Consider the following 24,566-nt stretch of genomic DNA (forward strand, 5'->3'; position numbering starts at 1 on the left):
GTGTTTAGTGTCCCTGTAGTTCATTAGGTAAGTTGAGTCCGAGTCGTTACGTCAACAGGGCTTAGCTACCACATGTCGCTGATTCGTCAGAACCCTCCAAATGCTTCAGGTATTACCACCAAAGCTCCAGTCCCCTCCTGTGTTGGTGTCAAACAGGGACGTCAACAGGAAGAAACCCACGGGCTTGTTCAGCCCCATACTTAGATGGTGAGATCATGGTATCAGCAACAGCTGGGTTGTGGGTTTGGTTCCCACTTTGACTTATCCCTGAATGTATGATTTATCGTGTGAATGTGTTTCATGTAAGTGGGTTTGGATATAAATACTGGTATGTGGTAACAGTAAGATCCTTTCGCTAGTTGTATAACTTAGCTTCGTGTAATAACAAGCATATGATTGGGGTCAGTTAACTCCTGCTGTGGTTGTCTTAGGAGTTTATAAATAGGTGCTAAATGGGTTAGGAGTATTTTAGGGGTCAGAGGTTAGAAACATGAGGAATGTCCCAGATCCTGCTGGTATGGCCAGAGACATAACATCCACGCCCCAATCACACACACATACTGTCTGTCTCACTATCGGAGAGCGGCCTTGTGTGATGTTTGGATTCACTTGAAGCTCTAACTCTGTGCTACTAGGTGTCTAAAGAGAATATGGTTCAACGAGCCAATGACATATTAACATGTGAGACCCTCTCAGCGTAGTATCATGTTAATATGTAGTACACTTGTTAGTGCAGAATGACAAACCGATGTACACACATTTCCCCCAGTGACCATTTCCATCTCTAAGAAACACATTTCCTCTACAGACACTTTATGACCCCGCCCTTTGACCTCCCTCAGGCCAGCAGCATGCTGGGTAGTCACAGGAAACGCCGCCTGCGGAGGGCCGACGGCCTGGTCACCAACGTGACCGTTGACACTTGGCCTGTCATGTGAGCTGATTGACCGCAGGAGAGGGACAAACTGTACCGTTAGTGACGTTTAGAAATAACAAAAGATGACAGTTGCATGGCCTGGATTTTTACCGCATCAATACATCCTTTGTCAAAGAGTAAATGGAAGAAAGACGTCCTCAAATATTCTGTATGTCAGAAGGGAGACGCACAGCACTTTTGTGGCTAAACATTGATTTAGTTTAGAGTGTAGTCCTCCCACTTATCTCCTCAACATTCCCATTACTCCAATTTGACACAGCAGTAGCAGGCCTGTGATATCACTAACTACAGCACTAACCACAACCCCCTTTTCTCTCTCACACACATCTCTCTCACTCCTAACTGTGCTGTTTACTCATCACTTCTTTCATCCCTTTCTCCCTTCATTCATTAAGAGCCTTTTTAACTGTAACTTTACCTGCCATTGTGTGTGAGAGTGAGAATGGGGTATACCGCAAGAGTGTGTGTCTGCTTTTCACAGCCGACATTCATCATTGCGAACAACTGGCAGAATAAAGGTGAAGGCCTCCTGTGGTGCAGCGGTCTAACATGCTGACCACACCGCTCGCATTACAAAAATAAATGTATACGCAGTTGAAGTCGGGACCTTTACATACACTTAGGTTGGAGTCATTTAAAACTTGTTTTTCAACCACTCCACAAATGTCTTGTTAACAAACTATAGTTTTGGCAAGTCGGTAAGGACATCTACTTTGTGCATGACAAGTAATTTTTCCAACAATTGTTTACAGACAGATTATTTCACTTATAATTCACTGTATCACAATTCCAGTGGGTCAGAAGATTACATACACTAAGTTGACTGTGCCTTTAAACAGCTTGGAAAATTCCAGAAAACGATGTCATGGCTTTAGAAGCTTCTAATAGCCTAATTGTCATCATTTGAGTCAATTGGAGGTGTACCTGTGGATGTATTTTAAGGCCTACCTTCAAACTCAGTGCCTCTTTGATTGACATCATGTGAAAATCAAAAGAAATCAGCCAAGACCTCCGCACGGGGTTGGGAGCATCATGTTGTGGGGGTGCTTTGCTGCAGGAGGGACTGGTGCACTTCACAAAATAGATGGCATCACGAGGATGGAAACTTATTTGGATATATTGAAGCAACATCTCAATACATCAGTCAGAAAGTTAAGCTTGGTCGCAAATGGATCTTCCAAATGGACAATGACCCCAGTCATACTTCCAAAATTGTGGCAAAATGGCTTAAGGACAACAAAGTCAAGTTATTGGAGTGGCCATCACAAAGCCCTGACCTCAATCCTATAGAAAATGTATGGGCAGAACTGAAAAAGCGTGTGCGAGCAAGCAGGCCTACAAACCTGACTCAGTTACACCAGCTCTGTCAGGAGGAATGGGCCAAAATTCACCCAACTTATTGTGGGAAGCTCATGGAAGGCTACCGAAAACGTTTGACCCAAGTTAAACAATTTAAAGGCAATGCTACCAAATGCTAATTGAGTGTAACTTCTGACCCACTGGGAATGTGATGAAAGAAATAAAAGCTGAAATAAATCATTCTCTCTACTATTATTCTGATATTTCACATTCTTAAAATAAAGTGGTGATCCTAACTGACCTAAGACAGGGAATCTTTACTAGAGTTAAATGTCAGGAATTGTGAAAAACTGAGTTTAAATGTATTTGGCTAAGGTGTATGTAAGCTTCCCACTTCAACTGTATATGTTATTCAATCATTGCATACAAACTGCTCGCTCGCGCGTGTCTACTTAGCCAGGCGCTAAAATAGAACTTGGTTCAATTTGTGACACTTGACGCGCTGCAAGTCCCACCTCTCTCATCTCCTCATTGGTTTTTAGGAGCATATACCCACGTGGGGGATTAAAAGATGAACTGAGGTCCACACCCCAGTCCAGTTGGTGGTGGTAATGCACCTTAAAGTTGGTTGCCCACTGTCATATAAAGTCCAAATAAGAAGTCTGAAAATGAACTCGGTTTACCCTTTTATCTGTGGATTAATAACAACCCAATGTTTATCCCTGGAAAAATTAGCTAGCAACAGCAAGCTAGCTAGCTGAATTGCCATAAATGTTTAATGCTTTTCGTCCTGTCCCCAAATTAATATAGTTGGTTCAGAGTTTGTTTTGATGTCTCAACCTGCGTGTCTTGATCGCATCTGGTGTGGATGGACAAAATCAACTTGCGCACACCCAGTCTAGTCAGCAAGTAAGGCACTGCATCACAGTGCTAGAGGTGTCACTACAGACCTGGGTTTGATCCCGGGCTGTGTCACAGCCGGACAGAGTGTCCTTGTCCGTACAGGAGTTGCAGCGATGGGACAAGACTGTAACTACCAATTGGAGATCATGAAATTAGAGAGAAAAGGGAGTAAAAAGTACAACAACAAAAAATAACAAAGATGAAGAATGTAGCAAGACAAGAGCGTTGTCGCGTTCTGCATGCTTGGGATTTTCCAAGACCGGCACGAGATTCTGTCTGCTGCTCTCACAAAGGTCACAGGTCATCTTCATGGTTCCTCTCATTACAAACCACCATACTAAAGCTAATAGCTTTTGACTGAAGAGTTGAGGTGTGACATGACATTTGAAAGTAGACTCTTTGCTCGTCCCAGACTCACATGTGAATATTGTTACAAAGAGTTCCTCTGTAGTTTGGTCTGATTTCACATTGTATTTTATATACAGTTAGTACGTTTTCCAATTCCTGGAAATTCACTAATAACCACACTGCAGCGAATAACCTTAGTCTATCTAAATCTTCTGCAGCATTAATTGTACATTTGACTCAATGTTTGCTCTGTTTTCTGATGTGAAGAGAATAGGTCATTGAAGTTGGTGACATACATTTTTTATTCAGGTCAACTTCAAACTACAGGTAGGAATACATTTGGCAGACTTTATATGACACGTGTCAAACAAGGCAGAATCTGGCCCGTGACACATTTCTATCAGGCTCATGCAATGATTTGTATGGAAATTACATTAAATTCTCTGGCAACAGCTCTGGTGAACATTCCTACAGTCAGCATGCCAATTGCACACTCCCTCAAAACTTGAGACGTCTGTGACATTGTGTTTTGTTACAACTGCACATTTTAGAGTGGCCTTTTGCCCCCAGCACAAGGTGCACCTGTGTAATGATCATTCTGTTAATCCATGTTATCTTGGCATATCAAGAAGCTGATTATCTCGGCAAAGGAGAAATGCTCACTAACAGGGATTTTCTGTGAAAAATGTCTGGGATCTTTGATTTCAGCTCGAGAAACATGGGACCAACACTTTACATTTTGGGTTTATATTTTTGTTCAGTGGACATTATAAAATGACATATTTTTCATAATAAAACAATGGCCAGTTTGGGTGGCAGTTGTATGCACTGTTTTTTGTTTAAAAAAAAAAACGTAATAGGCTATATCTGGGCTGTGAATTTATTGTTTTTTCAATATGGCCCTTGAGCTGATTGAGTTTGACACCCTTGTTATACAGGAACTAGCTATCCCCTAAACAAAAACACAAAGCCCCTCCCTCTTCTCCTCGTCATTATGAACAAGTGTTTCTCCGCAGTGTCGTCATAGTCTGTCTCCTCCCCTCAGTGTCTTTGTTTCACACTGTGCTGCTGGCTGCCTTAGGGTGTGATAAACACACGTCTCTCCAATGTGGCCTCGCTGAATCAAGCCCATCTGATTCACCCTGGCACACACATACACACAGAGTCACACACACACACACTCTCTCTCTCTCTGATGTAGGCCCACCACTCAAGTTTGTTTTATCAGCTGTGGTAACGCTAAGCCAGAGATCAGACCCCCCCCTCCTCAGCCCCGATGCCCCTGATAGATATGACGGTGGCCCTCGTTGGCCTCGCCAGTGTCAGACTCAGATGTTTCCACGATGACTTCATGCGGAATAGAATGTGCACCGCACCTTGATTCCATTCTGGAATGTCCACAAGGATGAAATCCACCAGCCTGGGGAAGTTCTCAGCTCTCATATAGCGAAGTCAGACTGGGAGAGGAATTCCAAAGAATATTTGTGTGTGTGTGTGTGTCTGTGCAGCCTGCCTGCCTGCCTGTGAAAACAGATTAGAAATCCTTTACTGACCAATGCAGGCAGGAATGTGTTGGACCTTGAGCCTCACTCGCTCGCAGGCCAGGGGAAATCCAAGCGCTCATCACACCCAACGCTCAGAAAACATTATCCTACAGATCCATCAACTGGTTTACACGCACGCACTCACACACAGGGTTGGGGAGTAACTGATAACATGTAATCTGGTTCTCACACACACAGGGTTGGGGAGTAACTGATAACATGTAATCTGGTTCTCACACACACAGGGTTGGGGAGTAACTGATTACATGTAATGTGGTTCTCACACACACAGGGTTGGGAGTAACTGATTACATGTAATCTGGTTCTCACACACACAGGGTTGGGGAGTAACTGATTACATGTAATCTGGTTCTCACACACACAGGGTTGGGGAGTAACTGATAACATGTAATCTGGTTCTCACACACACAGGGTTGGGGAGTAACTGATAACATGTAATCTGGTTCTCACACACACAGGGTTGGGGAGTAACTGATTACATGTAATCTGGTTCTCACACACACAGGGTTGGGGAGTAACTGATTACATGTAATGGTCTGATTTCACATTGTATTACATGTAATCAGTTACAAAAAACGAATCAGTTACATTACCAGTAAAAAATATTGTCATTGGATTACAGATACTTTTGAAACACAAGATGATTACTTCTTGGATTACTTTTCAATTCAGAAAGGATGTTTGCAAAAAAATACATTGACACTTTTCTGTTTTCTCAATGACATTCAGTTAAACATTGAAAAAAGGCACAAGTTTAAGTTTGTTCCACATGAGCAAGTCTGAGCACAAGTCAGAGACCACTATGATGACACACCAAACACGTTTGATGGATTATTTTTGTCTTCTTCTTTTATTTATTTATTTATTTCACCTTTATTTAACCAGGTAGGCAAGTTGAGAACAAGTTGTCATTTACAATTGCGACCTGACCAAGATAAAGCAAAGCAGTTTGACACATACAACAACACAGAGTTACACATGGAGTAAAACAAACATACAGCCAATAATATAGTACAAAAATAAGTCTATATACAAAGTGAGCAAATGAGGTGAGATAAGGGAGGTAAAGGCAAAAAAAGTCCATGGTGGCGAGGTAAATACAATATAGCAAGTAAATCACTGGAATGGTAGATTTGCAGTGGAAGAAAGTGCAAAGTAGAAATAGAAATAATGGGGTGCAAAGGAGCAAAATAAATAAATACAGTAGGGGAAGAGGTAGTTGTTTGGGATAAATTATAGATGGGCTATGTACAGGTGCAATAATCTGTGAGCTGCTCTGACCGCTGGTGCTTAAAGCTAGTGAGGGAGATAAGTGTTTCCAGTTTTAGGGAGTTTTGTAGTTTGTTCCAGTCATTGGCAGCAGAGAACTGGAAGGAGAGGCGGCCGAAGGAGGAATTGGCTTTGGGGGTGACCAGAGAGATATACCTGCTGGAGTGCGTGCTACGGGTGGGTGCTGCTATGGTGACCAGCGAGCTGAGATAAGGGGGAACTTTACCTAGCAGGGTCTTGTAGATGACCTGGAGCCAGTGGGTTTGGCGACGAGTATGAAGCGAGGGCCAGCCAACGAGAGCGTACAGGTTGCAGTGGTGGGTAGTATATGGGACTTTGGTGACAAAACGGATGGCACTGTGATAGACTGCATCCAATTTGTTGAGTAGGGTATTGGAGGCTATTTTGTAAATGACATCGCCGAAGTCGAGGATCGGTAGGATCCTTACGAGGGTATGTTTGGCAGCATGAGTGAAAGATGCTTTGTTGTGAAATAGGAAGCCAATTCTAGATTTAACTTTGGATTGGAGATGTTTGATGTGAGTCTGGAAGGAGACTTTACAGTCTAACCAGACACCTAGGTATTTGTAGTTGTCCACATATTCTAAGTCAGAACCGTCCAGAGTAGTGATGCTGGACAGGCGGGCGGGCAGGTGCAGGCAGCGATTGGTTAAAGAGCATGCATTTAGTTTTACTTGTATTTAAGAGCAGTTGGAGGCCACGGAAGGAGAGTTGTATGGCACTGAAGCTCGTCTGGAGGGTAGTTAACACAGTGTCCAAAGAAGGGCCAGAAGTATACAGAATGATGTCGTCTGCGTAGAGGTGGATCAGAGACTCACCATCAGCAAGAGCAACATCATTGATGTATACAGAGAAAAGAGTCGGCCCAAGAATTGAACCCTGTGGTACCCCCATAGAGACTGCCAGAGGCCCGGACAACAGGCCCTCCGATTTCACAAACTGAACTCTATCAGAGAAGTAGTTGGTGAACCAGGCGAGGCAATCATTTGAGAAACCAAGGCTGTTGAGTCTGCTGATGAGGATGTGGTGATTGACAGAGTCGAAAGCCTTGGCCAGTTCAATGAATACAGCTGCACAGTATTGTTTCTTATCGATGGCGGTTAAGATATTGTTTAGGACCTTGAGCATGGCTGAGGTGCACCCATGACCAGCTCTGAAACCAGATTGCATAGCGGAGAAGGTGCGGTGGGATTCGAAATGGTCGGTAATCTGTTTGTTGACTTGGCTTTCGAAGACTTTAGAGAGGCAGGGTAGGATAGATATAGGTCTGTAGCAGTTTGGGTCAAGAGTGTCCCCCCCTTTGAAGAGGGGGATGACTGCAGCTGCTTTCCAATCTTTGGGAATCTCAGACGACACGAAAGAGAGGTTGAACAGGCTAGTAATAGGGGTTGCAACAATTTCAACAGATAATTTTAGAAAGAAAGGGTCCAGATTGTCTAGCCCGGCTGATTTGTAGGGGTCCAGATTTTGCAGCTCTTTCAGAACATCAGCTGACTGGATTTGGGAGAAGGAGAAATGGGGAAGGCTTGGGCGAGTTGCTGTGGGGGGTGCAGTGCTGATGACCGGGGTAGGGGTAGCGAGGTGGAAAGCATGGCCAGCCGTAGAAAAATGCTTTGAAATTGAAATTCTCAATTATAGTGGATTTATCGGTGGTGACAGAGTTTCCTATCCTCAGTGCAGTGGGCAGCTGAGAGGAGGTGCTCTTATTCTCCAAGGACTTTACAGTGTCCCAGAACTTTTTTGAGTTTGTGTTGCAGGAAGCAAATTTCTGCTTGATAAAGCTAGCCTTGGCTTTTCTAACTGCCTGTGTATATTGGTTTCTAACTTCCCTGAAAAGTTGCATATCACGGGGGCTGTTCAATTCTAATGCAGAACGCCACAGGATGTTTTTGTGTTGGTTAAGGGCAGTCAGGTCTGGAGAGAACCAAGGGCTATATCTGTTCCTGGTTCTAAATTTCTTGAATGGGGCATGCTTATTTAAGATGGTGAGGAAGGCATTTAAAAAAAATAACCAGGCATCCTCTACTGACGGAATGAGGTCAATATCCTTCCAGGATACCCGGGCCAGGTTGATTAGAAAGGCCTGCTCGCTGAAGTGTTTCAGGGAGCATTTGACAGTGATGAGTGGAGGTCGTTTGACCGCTGACCCATTACGGATGCAGGCAATGAGGCAGTGATCGCTGAGATCTTGGTTGAAAACAGCAGAGGTGTATTTAGAGGGCAAGTTGGTTAGGATGATATCTATGAGGGTGCCCGTGTTTACGGCTTTGGGTTGGTACCTGGTAGGTTCATTGATAATTTGTGTGAGATTGAGGGCATCAAGTTTAGCTTCTAATGCCTCTTAAATGGAAAGTAATCCAAAAGTAACTGAAAGTAATCAGATTATGTCTCTAAATTTGGGTAATCTAAAAAAAGGCCATTACTGATTTCAATTTTGGACAGGTAACTGTAACGGATTACATTTAGAGAGTAACCTACCCAACCCAGCACACACACACACACACACGCACACGCACACCATTGTGTAAAACAATAGTAATTACCAGCAGTAAGGCTTTTTTAGGAAAAGGAACTTACTCAGTGCTAGGTCGTCCAAGCCCTCCAGGTGTGTGTGTGTGTGTGTGTGTGTGTGTGTGTGTGTGTGTGTGTGTGTGTGTGTGTGTGTGTGTGTGTGTGTGTGTGTGTGTAGTCATAACAAAGACACAGAGCTCTGCTCCACTGTAAACAAACCGAGCTGGAGACAGCCCACTGCCCTTATCTCTCTGCTGTCACAAGGACTGTGTCAAGAATGCCCTTGATGTGAGTGTGTGTGTGTTAACTTCTTCATCAAAAGTTACATCAAAAGTACCACTTACATGGTGGTTTTATTTTAAGCTATTTTGAGGGTGTTGTTAATTTTTTTCATCAAAATATATATATATTTTTAAAGGAAACTACTCAAAGTAGCTAACTATAAAAACCTGTCAACCATTTTACTCAGGTGATAATGGTTTTAAGATGTGGTTTCCTCAAACCTCCTTGGTTGAATCTGCTTAGTAGTAAGTCCCTGTACCAGTAACTGTTTCCCAGCTTCATTCAAATTTCAAGAAGCACAACTATAAGGTCGAGAGTTCCTGGCACCAGTTGTCCCTTTCTCCAGTCACAACAGCCCATTCTCCCTGCCCCTCTGCCCTGTAAACTTAACACAATGTCAACTAATACACAAAAGCTGTTATTTCTTCCTATTCCTGTTTTCCAATGGGGCGCATTCACAACCCTGAACTGAGATATCTGCCATGAATGGGCTCTATCTCTCCATTCATTCTGACTAACACACCAGACCAGACCAGACCAGACAACAGAGCACTAGAGACTATGTGTGAATGGGAGATGGCACAGTACAACCATTCACATAAGTCAATTAGGTTCAACTAGGATTTCAGTGTTGCCTTTTTCACTGCAGTAATGCATGTAGTAGGGCTATGACCTCTAAATACTCTGGCTCCTCTGAAGAACGTGAAGTGTTCAACCTGAATGACATTGGCTTGTGTTGACCACACAACTACGACATGGGTGTACACTGCATAAGATCATGTAGGAATGGAGCAGGGTTAAACCATATGGGCACACAGAACAGGGCATAACTCCCCTCAAACATCCTCCAGTAAATCGAGAAACGTTTTAATGAAACGTAATGAGAGAGAGAGAAAGAGAAAGAGAAAGGGAGAGAGAGAGAGAGAGAGAGAGAGAGAGAGAGAAAGAGAGAGGGGGATTAAACGGTAACACGAGAATAACGTCACTCGCTCTCAGATGTAAGCAAACTGGTCCGGAGAAAACCGCTTGCGCCTCACTCATTCGTGGTCGAAGAGTGAAAGCGTGGGGTAGAAATACACTTGGACCAAGGAATCGTGTGGGTAGAGGCAGCACACGGCATTATCCACAAAGAAACTTGTAACGCAAAGATAGTGGTTTTCAAAAAGTTATTTCCGCCAATTGGATTTTTTTTTTTAAAAGCGCCCTTATTCATCGCTGGACGTTTTGCAAAACGTGGAAAACCTACCCGTAGGTAGGGATAATGATTTATTTAGCTTTTGCCATTCAATCCGTTTTTCATCTATAGCCTATTCCCGTTATTCACTTACACTGATTTCATATACAATGTATTTTCAACAATGCTTAGATTACTTTAGAGAAAATGTCATAGTAAATGTAATTGTTTTCATTTGTCTGGGAGCTGCTGATTCGGCGTTGTGGGGATACCAGATTGACGAATAGTTTGTCAGGCAACGTTTCACATTCTACTCTTTCATTCTTTTTCTGTATACGGATCCAATCAGCGCGGTGCCTGTTCTCGTGTTATTACAATGTTATTAGGCCTGTGTATGTATGCCTGAGAGCTATTGCAGCGGTTTCCGTCAAATGAACTGTCAAATTTACTTTGAACAAATTACACGTCAATAATAGGACACACAGACAAGGTATATGCCTGCACAACAAAAATTCTGCCCTTACAAAAAAAAAAAAGATAGCAGTTTGAAACTGCAGTAAAAGTGCAGTAACTGCAGTGGACTGTTGTATTTTAGATGCAGTTGATCTGCAGTTATACTGCGCTTTAACTGCAGTTACACTGCAAAATTACTGCAGTAGAAACACGTGTTATTTTGAAGGCAGTATTTGCAGCATACTGCAGTTATACTGCGCTCTAATCTTTTTTTCCTAAGGGAATGAACGACATTTGATTTTTTTTTTTAAAACACAGCCTATTTATACCTGGCAAACATCCAACTCATAATGTAAACAAATGCAAATGGAGGAGTTGTTACTGAGGCAGAAGTAGCGTTTTCCTCTCTGACCTAGTGGCTGGCCAGTTTGGCTGATCTTAAATGGTCCAGAGGGAACTCCCTGAACTGTGATTTTGGTGGAGTATCCCAACTAGAATGCTGACCTGTCAAACTGAAGGACTAATTCATGTCAAACAAAAAAAAAAAGTCCAAAAAGGAGAGGACAAATCTTTCCTAGAGGGGCTTTTGAGACTGAAGTGGTCAGAAATAGGCTTGACAGAAATAGCTTGCTAGAGTTTTTGTTGTTGTTGTTTCTGACCCTATTCCCCCTTCCCCCCTTCAAAGCAACAACCTGAAAACATATCCCACCTGTGTGCGTGAGCGCGTGCACTTCTGTAAGCCTATGTGTGGGAGAGCCCTGGGGAGGTAAGAAATATTATATTACTGGCTAAGGTGAAGCCTTTGGACCCCTGTATTGTCAACCTCATAATAGCAGTGATATAGAGATTGTGTCCCATGAAAACCATCTCATATATGAGATCTGCTATATAGGCCAGCCTGGACCTCTCCCCTTTCCTTAGTTAGCCAGCCCATAACTCTGCAGGGGGAGTTGGCTGCCAATACAATTGTCTAAAGAATCCAAACTAAAATATTGATTTGTGTGAATAGTGGATGTGGCACTGTGTTGAATGAGAATGCTTGTTGTTGTCCCAAGGCTCAAGCCATTCAAGGAGTGTCTATAGCAACAGTCGGTAGGGAATCAATAACTATTCACCTAAGGACAAATCAAATCAAATTTTATTAGTCACATGAAATGCTTACTTACAAGCCCCTAACCAACAATGCAGTTTAAAAAATACAAATAAGAATAAGAAATAAAAGGAACAAGTAATTAAATAGCAGCAGTAAAATAACAATAGCGAGGCTATATAAAGGGGGTGCCGGTACAGAGCCAATGTGGGGGCACCGGTTAGTTGAGGTAATTGTGGTAATATGTACATGTAGGAAGAGTTATTAAAGTGACTACGCATAGATAACAACAGAGAGTAGCAGTTCTAGTCCTAGTGTTAAGTTTCTCCCTGTTACTTTTCTCTTGTCCTTTTCTATGTTTCCCGTCACAGTACTTGCATGAAATACCCAAGACACATTTAGAAAGACCGGACCTTTAAAGTAAATCGCTAAATATGCTACCATTCATTGTCACGCTATAGCCAACCCTGAATGCGTGGCAGTGGCATGCTGCAGCACAGCCATTGCGTGGTCTTGGTCAGAAGTTGCCACATCATTGAATGGGGACTCACCTGTGTCTAAGAATAAAGATGGCAGCCATTGGAAGACCGGCTGTGGAGTGGAAGACTGGCTGTGGTTAATGCTGGAGGGCCGAAGTACGTGGTGTCCCTCAGAGCTCCATGTTTGGACCAATAAAAAAACCTGGAATCAAACAGGATTCAATCATTATAGGCCTGCTGGAGAAGGCTCCACTGTTCTGCTCGGTTCAGCTCTGGCCTCAGGAAAAGGGGAAAATATCCGCTTCCTCCTACTGGCTGCCTTGGCAGGCTAGGAGTGCAGCAGTTGCTTCAGGAAAGTTCTTTAATGTTGTTGTTTTTTTCTTCTTCTCCCTTTGCCTAAACAGAATGGTGAATTATCAAAGAGTGGAAAAAATCTTACCAGCCTCTGCTTTTTTTGCGGCCTGCCTGGTGCTGTGAGTGCAGTTGGCGATTCTTTTAACGTCATATAAAAAACTCCACGGACTTCGACTGGCAACCAGTTCATACAGACCACATAGTCTGCTCTCCAAACTTCAACTTTTCTGCTCTTTGATGACATTGTCTACATGTGTGTGTCATCAGTCCAGGCCCCTGACCTCAGTTTATAGCTTTCGTCAATATGTTCCCCTTTGGCATGGCGACACTTAAAGCGACTTTCAATTGGAGGGTTTGGTGCACACGTTTTTAATGCCCCCAGTGGTCGGGCCCTTTCCAAATATGCTCCAATGATTAAGTTAACATCAATATTTCAAATCAAATCCAATTTTATTTGTCACATGCGCTGAATACAGCAGTGAAATGCTTACTTACAAGCCCTTAACCAACAATGCAATTTAAGGAAGAATACAAAAAATGAAAAGTAACAAATAATTAAAGAGCAGCAGTAAAATAACAATAGCGAGGCTATATGCAGGGGGTACCAGTACAGAGTATTTGGAGGCAGTTCTTAGCTGAAATCAGATCCTTTCTCTATCAGTGTGTGTGTGAAACCCGAGGCTGGACCACAGGCTCGGTGTGACAGGCCTGTGAAATTGGCTGATTAAATGGAATCTGTGGGGTCAGGGGTCAGGCTGTAGTGTGGAGGCAGGGATCCACATCTGGTGTACAGTTTGGCACAACAGGACCCCACCACTCACTACTAGAGGAGATAGGCCTTATAACATGGCTGTTTGGTTTGCATCAGATTGCCTGAAGGGGAATGAAAAAGGTTGCAGTAATACGCCGTACTCAACTTTAATTCTTATTTTACCATACTAGGGTTTGTGGTTTAGAACTGGTGTTCTATAAGAGATGCTGTTACTCAAGCAATAGGTTAGAGTTTCTGTTTTTTTCAGTACTGGTCAGCCCCTTCAACCACTGTTTGCATCATACTGCTTCAAACTAACATGTTACAGAAGCAGGAGGGGGATTGAGTAAAAGAAGAGAAGTTTCACTTTCACTGATTCACTGCAGCATCTGGTTTTGACATAGTCTTTGTTTTTTTCTTTTACCCCCTCTACGATATTCTTTGATGTTTGTGTGCAAGAAGCCTTTCAACAACAACCCCCAGGAACCCTCTTAGCAATCCAACACGCAAAAGGAAGATTTTTGTTCAACATCCTTTTGTTTCCCGAAGATCAGTTAATTGCCAGTAAAACCACCATAGTGACTTTGGGGAGGGCTGCGTTGGAACACAGGCAGGCAGACCTACTGACTGACTAACTGGGTCACATTACGTTAGGAGGTTTTCCGTCACAGCCTCCCGAAAGGAGACTTTGGGATTGAATTAAAAGCAGCCGTCTGTCTGTCCGAGGGCTTTTAGAGAGAGTTGGGAGGGTTGAGAGATGCTCTCCTATGGTAGGCTCTGGATGAAAAAGTGTCACACGGTTTTAGTCAGCAGAGCACAGTGGAAAAGTAGGGCGGTAGGATGTCTTTTTATTTTTGCCTAAAGGGGGGGGGGTGTGTGTGTGTGTGTGTGTGTGGTGTGTGTGTGTGTACACACTGTGTAAATGCTTTACAGTGGTTTTATACCGGGTCATTGCTGTGTAAAGGGCCAAAGGAGTGGAAGCAGTTAAGGTGATGGAGTTTTTCCATGATGGTCGAAAGAAATAGAGTTTCTTTTTAGATTTCATCCTCCTCAGAGCCATCTTCCACAGATCATAGTAATGTGTAGAACTGTATAGAATAGTGAATACCGCATTCTTTCTCTGTCTCAGCCGCTCAGTCTCTCTTCCTCTCTCTCTCTCTCTCTCTCACTCTCTGTCTCTCTCTCGCTCTCTTTCTGCTCTGCTCTCTCTCTCAGTCATGCACACAGTTAAGATTAGGCAGCGTCGGAGTGAGTCTGTCTTCTCTCCTCTATTTCTCTCCCTTTCCCTGAGTGTACTTTGCTTTACACTCTTTCATACTCTGACACATTCTCCCTCCTCTCCCACCGTCCTTTGGGCTCATGTGGCTCCCAGAGATGAGGCTCTGCTGGGGGTACAACAGACACTCCCGACCCCCTCTTGGCGCCTACCGGCCCCCAGCCTGGTCCCTTTACTGGGAAACCAGCAGGGAGGGGCCCACACAATAACAAAGAACTACCCCCTCCCTCTCTTTCTCTCTCTCTCTCTCTCTCTCTCTCTCTCTCTCTCTCTGTCTCTCTCGTTCAATTCAAAGGGGATTTATTGGCATGAGAAACATATGTTTACATTGCCAAAGCAGGTGAAATACACAGTAAACAAAAGTGAGAAGACAAAATAATATCAACAAAAAAACGGTTGGAAATGAACAGTAAACATTACATCACAAAGGGTTGAAAAAGATAAACACATTTCAAGTCTCTCTCGCTCTCTCTCCTCTCGCTCTCTTTCTCTCTCTCTCTCGCTCTCTCTCTCTCTCTCACTCTCTTCCAAAGAATAAGATATCCGGAGACTGAGTGACAGGAGGGAAGGTGGGGAGGTGGGTGAGGGAGGAGGTTAGAGGGCAGGACCGTGGAGGTTCCAGTCTGTCTGGCTGAACAAGCAGAGGCGAGTTGGGGTTTTGTCCCATTGTGTCTGTCAATGGGACAGTCTCAGGGAACTAGGGACAGACGGACATCAGCCGTTCCCAGCTGGTCTATCATAGAAATTAGATTCAGATTAGCTGTTTGTATTTCCACTATTGTGTGGGAAGTAATGTGCAGATCTCTTATTTCTGCATGTAACATGCTCAGTGTAGCCAACATGTAACATACTAGTCTGGTGATCCACTAAAAATGGTTCCCTTTTTGCCGATATGACACTTGAGGACAATGGACATTCTTTCCTTTATGGATTCCGAGTTCCTTGTAGAAGGATCCTTTCAGGCATCCTTAGGTTGCCGTGGCAGCAGACGTTCTGTCCGGGGTTTATAGATATTGATTGGCTGGAACTCAAGTGACCCGGGCCTAGGCCTCGCAGCTGTATGCTAATGATGAGAGAGATTACAGCCAATCAGAAACACCTGGCCCTCTGCGCCTGGTGATAAGGAGATTATCATATGGTGTGCGTCTGTTTGTGAACGATGTGCTTTGAGTTGGGTTTGGTACTGGTGTTGAAGATGACAGGCTACATGACTGTAGTGGTTCGTCAGGCTTTGTGATATGAATGTTATGTGTTTTCGTTCGGAGCTGGTTAATATCTGATATCTATAAATGCAGAAACACCTGGCAGCAGTTTGGGCCGCCTGGCTCGTTGCGAACTGTGAAGACTATTTCTTCCTAACAAAGACAGCCGACTTCGCCAAACGGGGGATGATTTAACAAAAGCGCATTTATTAATATCTAATATCTCACTGGTACAGAAATCAACTCCCCCCTCCTGTGGAAGTCAAGAAGTCTAACCAAGCGCTGACCAAACTCTTTTCTAGCTAACTGTTAGTTTATGACTGAACTGTCCTCTTCTGTTTAGGACCTGGCTTTCCCTGTCACCATGACTACTCCACTTCAGTTTGGATTGGCAAGCCTTCAGCAATCATTATCACCAGCAGCTAGGGCCATTGTAGCGCCACAGTCGCGAACCAACTGCCATAGCAGTCTCTGTCTGTCTTCTTCGGTCCCCCCCTCTCTCTGTTCAATTCAAATGGCTTTATTGGCATGGGAAACATATGTTAACATTGCCAAAGCGAGTGAAATAGACAATACAAAAGTGAAATAAACAATAAAAATGAATAGTTAACATTACGCTCACAGAATATTCAAACGAATAAAGACATTTCAAATGTCATATTATGTATATATACAGTGTTGTAACAATGTGCAAATAGTTAACGTACAAAAGGGAAAATAAATAAACATAAATATGGGTTGTATTTACTAGAGGTCGACCGATTAATCGGAATGGCCGATTAATTAGGGCCGATTTCAAGTTTTCATAACAATCGGAAATCGGTATTTTTGGACGCCGATTTGGACGATTTTTCTTTTTTTAGACCTTTATTTAACTAGGCAAGTCAGTTATGAACACATTCTTATTTTCAATGATGGTGCAGAACGACAGATTTTTACCTTGTCAGCTCGGGGATTCAATCTTGCAACCTTACGGTTAACTAGTCCAACGCTCTAACCACCTGCTTTACATTGCACTCCACGAGGAGCCTGCCTGTTACGCGAATGCAGTAAGAAGCCAAGATAAGTTGCTAGCTGGCATTAAACTTATCTTATAAAAAACAATCAATCAATCATAATCACTAGTTAACTACACATGGTTGATGATATTACTAGTTTATCTAGCCTGTCCTGTGTTGCATATAATCTCTTAGGTACATGTTGCTCCAACTATAAACATCAATGCCTTTCTTAAAATCAATACACAAGTATATATTTTAAACCTGCATATTTAGTTAATATTGCCTGCTAACATGAATTTCTTTTAACTAGCGAAAATGTGTCACTTCTCTTGCAAACAGAGTCAGGGTATATGCAGCAGTTTGGGCCGCCTGGCTCGTTGCGAACTGTGAAGACTATTTCTTCCTAACAAAGACAGCCGACTTCGCCAAACGGGGGATGATTTAACAAAAGCGCATTTGCGAAAACAGCACAATCATTGCACGACTGTACCTAACCATAAACATCAATGCCTTTCTTAAAATCAATACACAGAAGTATATATTTTTAAACCTGCATATTTAGCTAAAAGAAATCCAGGTTAGCAGGCAATATTAACCAGGTGAAATTGTGCCATTTTGCGTTCATTGCACGCAGAGTCAGGGTATATGCAACAGTTTGGGCCGCCTGGCTCGTTGCGAACTAATTTGCCAGAATTTTATGTAATTATGACATAGCATTGAAGGTTGTGCAATGTAACAGGAATATTTAGACTTAGGGATGCCACCCGTTAGATAAAATACGGAACGGTTCCGTATTTTACTGACAGGAAAAACGTTTTGTTTTCGAGATGATAGTTTCCGGATTCGACCATATTAATGAACTAAGGCTCGTATTTCTGTGTGTTATTATGTTATAATTAAGTCTATGATTTGATAGAGCAGTCTGACTGAGCGATGGTAGGCAGCAGCAGGCTCGTAAGCATTCATTCATAACAGCACTTTCGTGCGTTTGCCAGCAGCCCTTCGCAATGCATTGCGCTGTTTATGACTTCAAGCCTATCAACTCCCAAGATGAGGCTGGTGTGAAATGGCTAGCTAGTTAGCCGGGTGCACGCTAATAGTGTTTCAAACGTCACTCGCTCTGAGACTTGGAGTAGTTTTTCCCCTTGCTCTGCATGGGTAATGCTGCTTCGAGGGTGGCTGTTGTCGATGTGTTCCTGGTTCGAGCCCAGGTAGGAGCGAGGAGAGGGACGGAAGCTATACTGTTACACTGGCAATACTAAAGTGCCTATAAGAACATCCAATAGTCAAAGGTATATGAAATACAAATCGTATAGAGAGAAATAGTCCTATAATTCCTATAATAACTACAACCTAAAACTTCTTACCTGGGAATATTGAAGACTCATGTTAAAAGGAACCACCAGCTTTCATATGTTCTCATGTTCTAAGCAAGGAACTTAAACGTTTGCTTTTTTACATGGCACATATTGCACTTTTACTTTCTTCTCCAACACTTTGTTTTTGCATTATTTAAACCAAATTGAACATGTTTCATTATTTATTTGAGGCTAAATTAATTGTATTGATGTATTATATTAAGTTAAAATAAGTGTTCATTCAGTATTGTTGTAATTGTCATTATTACAAATAAAAAAATTAAAAAAAATTGGCTGATTAATCGGTATCGGGTGTTTTGGACATTCAATAATCGGTATCGGTATCGGTGTTGAAAAATCATAATCGGTCGACCTCTAGTATTTACACTGGTGTTTGTTCTTCACTGGTTGCCCTTTTCTTGTGGCAACAGGTCACAAATCTTGCTGCTGTGATTGTACACTGTGGTATTTCACCCAATAGATATGGGACAAAATTGTGTTTGTTTTCAAATTATTTGTGGTTCTGTGTAATCTGAGGGAAATATTGTGTCTCTAATATGATCATACATTGGGCAGGAGGTTACGAAGTGCAGCTCAGTTTCCACCTTGTTTTTTGGGCAGTGTGCACGTAGCCTGTCTTCTCTTGAGAGCCAGGTCTGCCTACAGCGGCCTCTCTCGATAGCAAGGCTATGCTCACTGAGTCTGTACATAATCACAGTGATCAGGTATTCTTCCATTGTTTACTCTCTGTTTAGGGCCAAATAGCATTCCAGTTTGCTCTGTTTTTTGGTAAATTCTTTCCAATGTGTCAAGTAATTACCTCACAGAGCCCCAGGACAGCAACAGCAACACAATTAGACCCAACCGAGGTCTGTTTGTGTTTGTGGACAGAGCCCCAGGACCAGCTTGCTTAGGTGACTGTTCTCTAGATTCATCTCTCTGTAGGTGATGGCTTTGTTATGGAAGGTTTGGGAATCGCTTCCTTTTAGGTGGTTGTAGAATTTAACGTCTCTTTTCTGGATTTTGATAATTAGCAGGGATTGGTCAAATTCTGCTCTGCATGCATTCTTTGGTATTTTACATTGTACACGGAGGATGTTTTTGCAGAATTCATAGTCTCAATTTGGTGTTTGTTCCATTTTGTGAATTCTTGATGGGTGAGCGGAGCCCGGACCTCACAACCATAAAGGGCAATGGGTTCTATAACTGATTCAAGTATTTTTAGCCAGATTCAAATTTTATGTTCCTTTTGATGGCGTAGAAGGCCCTTCTTGCCTTGTCTTTTAGATCGTTCACAGCTTTGTGGGAGTTACCTGTGGTGCTGATGTTTAGGCCGAGGTAGGTATCGTTTTTTGTGTGCTCTAGGCCAATGGTGTCTAGATGGAATTTGTATTTGTGGTACTGGCAACTGGACCTTTTTTTGGAACACCAGTCTTACTGAGATGTAATGTCAGGGCCCAGATCTGACAGAATCTGTGCAGAAGATCTAGGTGCTGCTATAGGCCATCCTTGGTTGGGGGAATCTCTCTCTTTCTCTCTCTCCTCTTGGCCCACTAAGTTGTGCTAAAAACAGGCTGTCCTCCTTCAGACTAGTGTTAGATGATCTTTCAAGCCATATAGTGTTTCAGTGAGGTGCGAGAGCTCTAAGTCTATGAGTTAGTTCCAACTGTAAACCAGGGTCTGCTAGTTAGGTGTTGAAGGGGATCTGACTCAATAGGTGATAATGACTTACACACACTGGGCACTATTCAATCAAAGGGTCGATGTGGAAGTGTCAGGGCTAAGGTTAACCAACCAAGAGTCTTATATTGAATTAAAGTAGTTGAGTTTTGTATAGTTTCACATAGTTCATATTTTTCGATTGATTTCCTTTTATTATGGCTAATCAATCCAAATATAATCATATTCTCAGTGCAAGAAGCATGGAGAGCTGGTGTTTTGATATTGTATTTTGAGTGAATAAGGCCCACTGTTTGAATGGAAGCCAAGGGCCCCGGTCACTGTGTATAGGCCAGGTTAATGGTGTGTACCAGGTCTCTCTGTGTAATACATGTAATGAATAGTGTAGGATTAATGGTGTGTGCAGCTGGGAACGCATTTGTTACAGCAAGAAAGAGGCTCCAGGGTTAGCTGCTGCTGCTGCAGGTGACTGGGGAGCTTTCACACTGGACCGGACAGGGGACGGTATATAATGATACAGCACCTAGGGGACTATAGACAAATGCAGGTGCGCACACACACGCACACACACTCACACATACACACACACACACACACTCACACATGCACATGCCTTAGCAGATTCAATGACATGAAGCGTGTTTAGATTGTCTCCAATTGTTCATGTTAGACTGCCCAAGGACAAACTGTGAGTTCTGAACCAATAACCGACAGAGACAGATTCAGTCTGATTGTTTGGCACTGACCGTACGTCCAGTTAAACCCACATAAAACAGCACAGTGTCCCGAGGCCCCAGAACTCATATCCCTCTGTCTCATGAATACAGGACTAATTGAATTTAGCTGGAATTAGCCAGAGCAGTTATATCACCACTGTACAGCTTCTCCTCTCCTAATCAACAGATGCATCCTGTTTGGTGAAATCTCAGATGCTGTGAAGGACAGCCGGGCACTGACACACTCTCAGTTACTAAACAAACACAGAATGAACTGACACACTCTCAGTTACTAAACAAACACAGAAGGAACTGACACACTCTCAGTTACTAAACAAACACAGAAGGAACTGACACACTCTCAGTTACTAAACAAACACAGAATGAACTGACACACTCTCAGTTACTAAACAAACACAGAATGAACTGACACACTCTCAGTTACTAAACAAACACAGAAGGAACTGACACACTCTCAGTTACTAAACAAACACAGTATGAACTGACACACTCTCAGTTACTAAACAAACACAGAATGAACTGACACAGTTTTAGCTTCACCTCAAGCTCACCTTCCTCGCTCTCTCCTGCCTCATTCCCTGTTAACCCCTCCCCCCTTCAATTGTCTATAAACCTGCAGTGCTCTACTCTACTTGAATTCAATCACTGGTCCTATCACACTTAGAGTACTGTTGAAAGGGGATTCATCAGAGAAAATTACTTTACCCCAGTCCTCAGCAGTCCAATCCTTGTACCTTTTGCAGAATATCAGTCTGTCCCTGATGTTTTTCCTGGAGAGAAGTGGCTTCTTTGCTGCCCTTCTTGACACCAGGCCATCCTCCAAAAGTCTTCGCCTCACTGTGCGTGCAGATGCACTCATACCTGCCTGCTGCCATTCCTGATCAAGCTCTGTACTGGTGGTGCCCCGATCCCGCAGCTGAATCAACTTTATGGAGACGGACCTGGCGCTTGCTGGACTTTCTTGGGCGCCCTGAAGCCTTCTTCACAACAACTGAACCGCTTCCTTGAAGTTCTTGATGATTCGATAAATGGTTGATTTAGGTGCAATCTTACTGGCAGCAATATCCTTGCCTGTGAAGCCCTTTTTGTGCAAAGCAATGATGATGGCACGTGTTTCCTTGCAGGTAACCATGGTTGACAGAGGAAGAACAATGATTCCAAGCACCACCCTCCTTTTAAAGCTTCCAATCTGTTATTTGAACTCAATCAGCATGACAGAGTGATCTCTAGCCTTGTCCTCGTCAACACTCACACCTGTCTTCACAAAAGAATCACTGACATGATGTCAGCTGGTCCTTTTGTGGCAGAGCTGAAATGCAGTGGAAATGTTTTTGGGGGATTCAGTTCATTTGCATGGCAAAGAGGGACTTTGCAATTTATTGCAATTCATCTGATCCCTCCTCATAACATTCTGGAGTATATGCAAATTGCCATCATACAAACTGAGGCAGCAGACTTTGTGAAAATTTATATTTGTGTCATTCTCAAAACTTTTGGCCACGACTGTAGGAGATATATTCACCTTTCAGCAGGGCACTAACCTAAAACACAAGGCCAAATATACACTAGAGAATGCTCCTGAGTGGCTTAGTTACAGTTTTGACTTAAATCGGCAATAAAATCCATGGCAAGACTTTAAAATGGCTGTCTAGCAATTATGAACAACCAACTTGACAGAGCTTGAAGAATTTTCAAAAGAATAATGTGCAAATATTGTATAATGCAGGTGTGCAATGCTCTTAGAGACTTACCCAGAAAGACTTACAGGTGTAATCACTGGCAAATGGGATTCGAACATGTATTGCAAACATTTCTAAATACATGTTTTCACTTTGGCATTATGCGGTATTGTGTGTAGATGGTGGAGAAAATAAATAAATGTAATCCATTCAGAATTCAGGCTGTAACACAACTAAATGTGGAATATGTCAAGGGGTATGAATACTTTTGAAGGCACCATATTACTTCAAATGAATGATAACAATTGGATGACTTTGGGAGATTCAGTTAGCAACAATTGGATGCCTTCCATTGCCTACTTTATTCCAATATTTTCATAATTCAGTGATATTTATTCCAGTGGTGGAAAAAGTTGTCACACAAAAATTGTCATACTTGAGTAAAAGTAAAGATACCTTAATAGAAAATGACTCAAGTAAAAGCGAATGTCACCCAGTAAAATACTACTTGAGTAAAAGTCAAAAAGTATTTTGTTTAAAATATACTTAAGTATCAAAAGTAAAAGTATAAATTATTTTTTAATTCCTTATATTAAGCAAACCAGACGCCACAATTTTATTTCTTTATTTTTTCTATTTACGGATAGCCAGGGGCACATTCCAACACTCAGACATAATGTACAAACAAAAAATGTGTGTTTTGTGCGTCCGCCAGATCAGAGGCAGTAGGGATGACCAGGGATGTTCTCTTGATAAGTGAGTGAATTGGACCATTTCCCTGTCCTAAGCATTCAAAACGTTATGAGTACTTTTGGGTCTCAAGGAAAAATTATGGAGTAAAAAATGCATTATTTCTTTAGGAATGTAGTGAAGTAAAAGTAAAATATAAACAGTAAAGTAAAGTACAGATACCCCCAAAAATGACTTAAGTAGTACTTTAAAGTATTTTTACTGAAGTACTTTACACCACTGATTTATTCCCACAGTAATTCATTATGGATCCATTCAGTTGTGGTTAAGGAAACAGTGCATGTGGTGGGCTGTGCGAAGAGATGGGCGAAGTTTAGAACTGCCAGGAGGGTAGTTGTAATGGGCGCTGCCTAGCAACCATCAAGAGCTTAAGAGCGTAGTGTGCGTGTGCCATTACGGCTACAATTCATACTAAGCCGACTAGGTCGGTTGGCAGAAAAAAAAGTAGAGGCTTTGTCGCCGGCAATACCGTTCGTATATAAAGAAAGGTCGGTGCTAAAGCATCTTGGTTTGGAAGGTGTATTTAAAGACATTACAGGCTCCATTATGGCCTTGTTAATGTAAAGCCATCAGGGGGGGGGGGATACAATAGAAACGGATCACAGTCAATACTCAGGAAGAACAGAAATAGTCTCGACCTGGAAAGAAGAAATGTGTTTGGTCCAATAGTGGGTGTTTTCTCCTGGGAGAGTCAGGGTTGGCCCAGGTCCATTCCAGGAGTGTTAACCTCCCATCCGTTATTATAGGACAGTTATTAGCCATGCCTCTGCGTGTGTGCGTCCATGCTAAGTCTATCAGAGAACACATTGTTGCTCAGACACACCGGTGGGATTGTCAAACGTTTGCCTCCCCACGGTACTTAGCACCTCTGAACCGTGTGTCGGCTGTCAATCTCTTTTGTGTTCACACAGCAATTTTGAAGTCGTCAGCCTCTCAGCCTTGTTAAAATACTCCAAACAAGAAGGTAGCAGTAACGTTGTCTGGCAATGTGTGTTGCTTATGGTCTCGATTCCAATGGTAGCTAGCTAACTGCGCTAACGTTGCTTTCTTTGTAGAAAGTACTTGATGATCATAGCCAGACGGCCACAGCTAGATAACTGATGACGAAGAAACTATTTCATTTACTCTCCAAAATCTTGGAGGAATTATTTTGTTTTGTGTGCGTTGCGTCTTTGCACTTAGCTAGCTCCCGTCCCATAGCCTACACTGCAAATGAAATGTGACTGGCTCATGACATTTAGCCGTGGATGTGCGGAGAAAATGCCCTCTTTTTTTCCTTTTTGTTGTCATGTTGTTGGCCATTGACAAGCATTGCAATTCTACATGCAGGAACGGCAAGTCCGTCGCTACCGGATCGGCACGCAGCAGGTACCGCTTTTGTTCTAGCAAGAGAAGGAACGGCCTCCGACTTTGATAAGTACCCATCAGCAGTCTATCGGCAGTGAGA

General features: G+C 42.7%; 1 protein-coding gene across 6 annotated transcripts in view; it reads left to right on the forward strand.

The window, feature by feature from the left end:
- Positions 1 to 10,089: 10,089 nt before the first annotated feature.
- Positions 10,090 to 24,566, forward strand: part of lhfpl2a (LHFPL tetraspan subfamily member 2a) — a 67,271-nt gene continuing 52,794 nt past the window's right edge. For 2 of the 6 annotated variants that reach the window (XM_082958127.1, XM_014128258.3), the window contains exons 1-2: positions 10,090 to 10,387; positions 11,448 to 11,528. The gene's annotated coding sequence lies outside the window, so the exon portion shown is untranslated. The remainder of the gene's footprint in view (positions 10,388 to 11,447; positions 11,529 to 24,566) is intronic. The other 4 variants (XM_045689907.2, XM_014128257.3, XM_045689909.2 and 1 more) reach the window with 2 other exon arrangements.

This window comes from Salmo salar, chromosome 11 (assembly GCF_965601325.2).
Source record: "Salmo salar chromosome 11, fSalSal1, whole genome shotgun sequence".
Classification (NCBI taxonomy): domain Eukaryota; kingdom Metazoa; phylum Chordata; class Actinopteri; order Salmoniformes; family Salmonidae; genus Salmo; species Salmo salar.